Source organism: Anser cygnoides, chromosome 7 (assembly GCF_040182565.1).
Source record: "Anser cygnoides isolate HZ-2024a breed goose chromosome 7, Taihu_goose_T2T_genome, whole genome shotgun sequence".
In the NCBI taxonomy this organism is placed as follows: Eukaryota; Metazoa; Chordata; class Aves; order Anseriformes; family Anatidae; genus Anser; species Anser cygnoides.
This window is the reverse complement of record NC_089879.1, coordinates 1,022,705-1,030,204: the sequence shown is the minus strand read 5'-3', so window position 1 is coordinate 1,030,204 and position 7,500 is coordinate 1,022,705. Positions and strand designations below refer to the sequence as shown.

The 7,500-nt window shown below is 42.5% G+C and overlaps 1 long non-coding RNA gene across 1 annotated transcript; it reads right to left on the bottom strand.

Moving 5' to 3' along the window:
- Positions 1-337: 337 nt before the first annotated feature.
- On the bottom strand, positions 338-6,137 carry LOC106047325 (uncharacterized). Its single transcript, XR_010832879.1, has 3 exons — positions 5,847-6,137; positions 5,496-5,708; positions 338-3,038 (listed from the first exon to the last, which is right to left on the bottom strand). It is a non-coding gene; the product is annotated as an uncharacterized lncRNA (long non-coding RNA).
- Positions 6,138-7,500: the final 1,363 nt, after the last annotated feature.

Here is a 7,500-nt window from a genome sequence, read left to right as displayed (position 1 = left end):
ATAAGCAGAATATTTTTTGAATTCCACACATACTGCACTGTCAAGTGTAATTACATTACTTCAAACCGCATTCATTTTCTGCTTTTAAATCTTCTATGACAATGATTTGTTGCAATAGTCTGATTCTACTATATTATGCCAATACTACTCTGGTAGGAATTTCAATCTTCTTATACAGGAAGAAGTGCAAAAATACATTAACAACAAGCAGAAGGAAATTTAAACTCTCAATGCCTCCAGTTTATGCTACTTTTATGTACGTGTGTGTGTGTGTGTGTGTTGTGTTTGTTTGTTTTTTAAAAAAAAAAAAAAAACACCTTCCTTTTAACAGCTTGATGCTGCCTCCCTAATGCAGTTTGCCTTTCCCACGCTGTCGTGCTTGTCAGCCCCAGGTGCCGGGCACGGGCGATGCACCAGGGACTGGGCTCCTGGAGCAGCTATTCGATAAGATTAAGTAGCACAGGTCACACAAATTAACTCCTACAGCAGCCATTATTTAATACCTACGTGTACACGAAGGCCAAGTTTGTTCCCCGTGGCAGAGACAAACTCGGGCCCAGGCCCGGCGGGAGCAAACAGCCGGTTTGGGCGGATTTCAGCTGCCCACGCCGGACCGTTTGCCATACTCCTGAATTTACCCGTGTACCTGATTCGGTACACATGGGAGGGGACCGGCACTGGAACCTCTGCTCGGAGCGAGCACAGGCACTCACGGTTGTTTAAAGCATGATTTTCAGGCATGCAGCTCCTGAACTCACTTTCACCAGCATTTGTTTCACCAGGAACTAGGAAATGAAAACTCTGGGCTTTGTGATTTTCTTTTTCTATTCTTTTTCCAAGCCCTTCTTAAACTTTCCCCAACTTACCAGATAGGCGCCAGGGAAGAAAGGGTGAGGACAAACCACAGCTCTCCTCTTTGTGCTTGTGGAAGCCTTGGATACTTCTCAAACTCTGGACTCAGAAAGAACAAAGCTGTTTCTTACATTAAAAAGAAAAATAATAAAATAAAATAAATAAATAAATAAATAAGAAAGCAAAAGCCCCATCTCCACTATCGATGTCTGTGTCTGGGGATGCCGGGATGCTCCTGTGCAGCCTGAATGCCCCCAGCCCGGCCGCGGTGCCCCTCGGAGCTCCGGCTGCGGGAGCCTGCAGCCGTGTAAGGGATGCACGCGGTCACCCTCTGTCCTGTGCCGTAGCGCTGGAGTTGTTTAAAGCCATATTTCAGCAAAAGAAAAAACACTTAGATCTCCTCGGGGAAAAGCAAGCCTGCAGTGAAATAAATATCTCTTTTGTATCAAAGCGATTCACAATTCCTTTGATAAATCTTATCACTGCAGAGTTTTTCTGCATTGAAACAACCCCATGAAGGGCTGAAAGAATCATCTAAATGCATCTGAACAATTTTGTTTATTTTGTATTCAATACTGCACTGCACAAGCCAGCATAGCGTTTCCATTAGTCTTTAAAAATAGTATTAAAGACATTTCAGTCTATTTAAATTATGTCTATTTTCATTTAAATTAGTTGCTAAATAACAACTTCTATACCATCATCATGCTGTAGTATGTGACTGCCAGAGAAACGCTTCAAACAAAACAAATTAAGGAACCTGGAAATTGCTACAGCAGAGCAAGGACATATTTTTAGGCAAAAATAAACAAGAGAACAATGTCAAGTCATGAGAAGTATGATAATAAACGAGCCCCTGTTTAGTGTGCAAAAGGAATGGTACATACGGAATAACTCACTTCACTCGTATGTGGGTTTTGTTTATGAAACAACGCGTAAAATTTGCAATTTCCTTACTTAACGGGAAAAGGACTAATTACAGTTTTGGTGGCCTGTTCTGTCACACACGGCAGCTTTCCGGGAGCCCTCGGAGCAGGACAGCTGGCGCACTTTGTGCGGCGCCATCCATCACGTCCGTGTGCCTGCTCCCGGCAGAAACCAGGCCTCGGCCACGGGCTCTCTGCACCCCCTCACCTGCAGAAACGGGAGGCAAGTTTTTGCTTTCTGAAGCAGCGCAGCCGTGGTGGTTTATACCCAGAGTGCCAATGGCAGGCTGAAGGATGACAGAAATGCCTCCTCAGGGGCACGCGTGAAGGTGCGATGCTGACGGCAGCCCGAGCAGAGTAAATGCCCACTGGCTCCCGAGCCATGCTGCTTCCCAAGGAAGCCGTCGAAGCAGCGTCAGCGCCAGGAGCCCACGGGCAGCAGATCCCAGGGGGCCTCACCCAAGGGAAAAGGGCAGACTGGGCACCAGCCGGGCAGCCTCCAGCGGGGCAGCAGAGGCCTGCCTTGCCCACGAGACCAACGAGATGTTTGGAAAGGAGGTTTATGAGATCTCCTCCTGGCAGCACAGAGGCAGAGCTGTGCCGCAGCGACCCGGCTTTCCCCTGTGGGGTGGGGATGCGGAGCGGCTGCTGCTAATGGAAAGGAGTTTTGCAATTCGGGCTGGTGCTTACAGAGTTCACCTCCTGTACCCTCATCATACACAGTCCCCAGCACATAAAACATACCGAGACTGACCTCCTTAGGAGTAAATCCCGTAGGAACAAAATCTGACCCTATTAACTTACCAAAGTCTTAAACTAAAAATAATGTTATGTTGTACCTTATGAAATTATATATTATCAAATTATATCAAGACAGCATTAGAGGAGAAATGCCTTGCCTGAGATATTGCTCATCAAACAACGGGACTGAACACATGTGCACATATCAGGACTGTTAAAATTTCTCAAGCTCAGCATCGCCGTCTCCAAGCAGTGCCCCGAGATCATCGCTCTGTTACCTACAGGAAGAGGAAGCAAAGTGCATGTGCGTATCTAGACCCAATGAAATCCAAAATTCACACACTTCGTCCTAAATTAACTACAGCCACGCACAGGCTCCTGGCGGGTCACCTCTCCTTCCAGCAGCTCGCTCTGCCTCTCCTGCAGCCCTGGGAGGTAAGCCTCGGCCCCGGAGGTTGTGGGGGTCTAACACCTCTGTTCCTCAAGACGAAGAGGGCTCTGTCGGATGTCCCGGTGGTACTGACAGTGCAACAAAGAGACAGCACGACAAATTCTTTACCAATAGTACTCAAACTCCTCACCACTTTGCAACTCCTGCTTAACTAGAAGAACGCAACTTTAGGTTGGGAATGTTTTCAAACCAGAGAGGTTTTGGTCTTCTTGTTGATATATTTCCAAAGGAATAAATACATCTTCTGCAAACTGAAAATCTAGAAAGGCTTCTCAGTCTAGGTAATTTGCATATATATTTACTCTCTAAAAATTCCTAGCTTCAACTCAATGTAGAAGAATAATGTAGTGTGTACATTTGATACTCAAGCCATGCAACAAATCACATGCATTTAATTCAACAGTACTATGAAAAAAAAGAAGTACCTGAGTAATCAAGAATGTACTTAACCTTTCTCTAAGCAACACAGAAAAAAAAAGTTGTTGTGAAATATGTGACAACCCCCTAAAAATATAACTAAAGGGCAACTGGCAAAGTGTGCTGTAAAACCACAATTGGCACTAAGTAAACAACAAACTGACACACCAGAAGAAGAATTTGCTTTGGAGCCATGCTCAGTAAAAGCTGATGTATGCTCACAGTAAAATGAGATGTATAATGCAAACCCCAAAGAAAATAAAAGACAACATAACTTCAGTGTTATGTCAGCACAACAGGTCTAAGAATAAGAGTTAGAAAATTCCTGTGGGCTGAAGAAAAAAATTTAAATCCTTTTTAAACCTGAAATCATACAAAACCTCAAAAACTATACTAAAACATCTTCCATTACATTTACATAATCACAGGACAGAGAAAGGAAAAGTGAGCCAGTTCAATTCTTTGGATTTACTTTCCCTTAACATTAAAAATTGACAAAAGTGTTTGGAAAGCGTGCAGTAACCCCAGAGGCACAGCCGAGGGAAGAGGCATCCAGCATCTACGTGTGACTCAAACCAGCAGGTGAGCACCAACGCTTCTGAAGAGCAAGGAACTTCTTTTACCACGTCAGGTTTCTTTAATATATAGGAAATATATATATGTTTTTTTTATTTCTCTTTCCAAAAAGATAGCACAACTCTAAGCCTTGGAAAGAACAGGCTTATTAGAATAAAATTAACTCATCATCTTAAGGCAGAGGGGAAAAATGAGCAAATCCTGAAATTTCTAGCCACCCAGATAGAAACAACCTGGTGGAAAATTGTTGAAATAGAAAGATTATCTGTATGACACAATATCACGAAGTACTCTGAACGTATTTTCGTGACTCAATAAAATATGCCTTTAGGCTCTGAGCATTTAAAGAAGGTATCCCATTTCTGAGAAAGCAGAATAAGCAGAATAAATTATACAAAGCTTGGAAACTGGATTTGAAAGTTAAAGCTTTAGCTATTGATTCTTCATATGACTAAAATAATAATTACTGCAGCAATACAGGCAATAAACAACTACTTTTATTAATGTTAATATAAAAATTAAATACTTAAATGCAAGAATAGATTCCAAATTAAATTTGCTAGACAGATAAATGTGATCTCTCATTTCTCATGGTTCCAAGTAAAAAGCTTTAAAAAACACCCAAAGTACAGCTCTGCTGCCATCAGTTACATGTTGGCCTTTTCCAACCTTACTGATTCTATGCTTAGCATTCCATGTCCTCACAAAGTCCCTGTCCAAAACAGGTTGGGAAGTGGGGCTTCTCCCACTTTGTCTTCCATAGTTTGACCTACGGGATCTCATTTCTCTTCCTGAGGCCCCAGTTGTTGCCAATGCTCCTGATTACTCAAGTTTTTACATCTTCACCAAAAACTACAAAACTGACATTTGCCACATGCAGATATGTGATACAAATAATGCTTTTTTAAAACATAAATGAGTTAAGTTTTTCCTTTACTCATAAGTTAAAATTCATATCTAGATAAAAACTTCAGCACGTGTAGCCTACATTATTGTTCAGATCTTTTCTTAACTGATGAAGCCTCTTGCTCTTAATCCATGTTTAAAGGAAGAAATCAAGCAAACCCACAGGTATTGTAACGTTTCTGTGTTACAATTAACTGTGCTTTGTGATATTTAAGCAAACAACAAGAGATGAATGAAAAGTAGTAAAATCCATAGGCGAAAACTGTCAGGAATACTATTCTATTAAACAGCAATAACAAACAATAAGATAATGCTATGCCTAAGGCATAGTGTCAATTACAATATAACAAAATGAATACAAAAATAAAAAACAGCAGTGTTACTGCACCTATTTGTGCATTGACAATCAAAAAAAAATGTCATCCACTTCCAGGGCAGATTTAGCATTCAAATGCTAACCTACTAACCATATCACTGGGAAGAAATAGAATAGATAAATTGAATCTAAAATAGCATTAATATTATGACACAAAAAGCAGGAAATGTAAAGTCAGTGCTTACTGAGCTGCTAGCTTACTGTTTTTTTTCGTTATTTCATGGAAATGCAAACTAACATCCAGTCTTACCTAGTGGAGCTCTTAAGTTAACAGCAGTCACGTCTTGGTCAAGTCCAGTAGTTGAGCATGTGCTTATTTAGCACAGGTAAAAAAACTTCTTTCTTCTTAGATTATTTGGTGAGGCAGTCTCCGTATTTGCTTGGAACAGGCTTGATTTTGAGAAGAAACTCCCATAACTCATCAGCAAACTTTTGCAAGTCTCTTCAAGGAGAATCATAGGGACTATGTTTAGGATGGAATGTAAATCATTACCAAATAAATCATTTGTAACAGATCATCAGTAAGCAAGAACATGATGATAAAATCCTTGGGGTCTGATTGTTAGCATTGCTGTGTGCTTGACTGGATTTTCTAGCTTACCGGCTTTCTTGTACGTTCCTGTAAAATTCAAGATGGATGCATTCCCTTTAAGTGCTTGGATCCAGAGGCAAACCTCTTTGCATTGAAATCCTTAATTCGATTTTTTTCTTTATTATTTCTCTTGCAAGGCAGAGAGAATAGCTCTGTCTGGGAGGTGGGCCCAGATAGCCAGATCAATCGTGCTGCCCCAAGGCAAAATGCACACACTAGAACATGCAGTGTGTATGTATTTCATGCATTGCAATGACTGGTTAAAGAAATGCTGCAAAGAGAGGAAAAGTGCAAAAGGTCTTTAATGAGAAGCCTGTACAAAATCAGGTCAATGCAGTGAGGTAAATAGTGAGTTAGTAAATAATTTTAACTGTTGCAGTGATGCTCAACATGGCAACATCAGTATAACTCTAGCAGGATATGTGTTGTTACGCAGTAATAAAATATAGTCTACATAATCCTTCAAAGATTTGCAAAGACGCAACAAAAACTGTAAAATTAGTCTTTTCTGTAAGCATCTCAACCTATAAGAAAACAAAATTGAATAGCCAGATAAAGCAGGGAAACGCATAGCAGAAGGCCAGTAAATAAACCAAAAAACTCATCGGCTTGTTGCTAATAATCACAGAAAACAAGCAAACTACTTTGGAAATTCAGTTTGCCATGTAGTTTCTGTACGTACATACTGGAATACCAGGCAGAAAGCAAACATTCTGGTGGACATTGAGACAAACAGGATTCCCTAGCGCTGTGAGAGCGCTCCCAGAAGCACGCTCCCCCAGCACGATTTCCCGAGGCGGGGGAGCAGCGTGCCAGCACAGCGTGCCGGCCTGGCCAGGGGCTGGGGATGAAGCCTCGGCCTGCCTGACCAGTTAGAATAAACACAGCCCTTACCTTTATTTTTTTCTAGCATTTGAATATTGTCTCCTAAGGCAAACCCAGCACATACCTAAATGCATCTCAAACACCTGTTGTATTTTATTCTTTAAATCATAGAATCAGAGAATGGCATGGGTTGGAAGGGACCTTAAAGACCATCCATTTCCAACCCCCTGCCATGGGCAGGGACACCTCCCACCCGACCAGGTTACCCAAAGCCCCATCCAGCCTGGCTTTGAACACCTCCAGAGATGGGGCATCCACAGCTTCTCTGAGCAAAGTAAGAAGGGGCTTTAAAGAGACATGGGGACAGGAGAAAGGAAAAAAATATCAAGACAGCACCCCACGTGGACGTGTGCCTGCTTAGGGTCTCACCTTTTGACCATGAGCTGAGCTGCCACGTGAAATGGCATTTCATCGGGGCCTGCCGGCTGGCACCCCCGTGCCCAGGCTGCCCGCGGGGCTGGAGGAGCTCAGCACAACCCAGCCGTGTGGGTAAGGAGGGAGGAAGAGCGAGGACTTCAGTTCTGGAAGCTGCGGGCAGGATCCAATACCCGTTACATCGAGGTCGCACGTCAGAGTAAACTGAGAAGAGCACAGCAGTGGTTTGTTCGTACAGGGGAAATGCAAAACGGGGTGATCATTCGAGGGCCATCGCGGGCAGTTCGACCACCGAGTGCGCCGTGTTTCCAGCCCTGCCGTACTTCGGCCACAGCAACCCAACAGATATCTCATTAAATATATTTAGATTTGAATCATTTTTTTTTGATTCAATAAGCATATC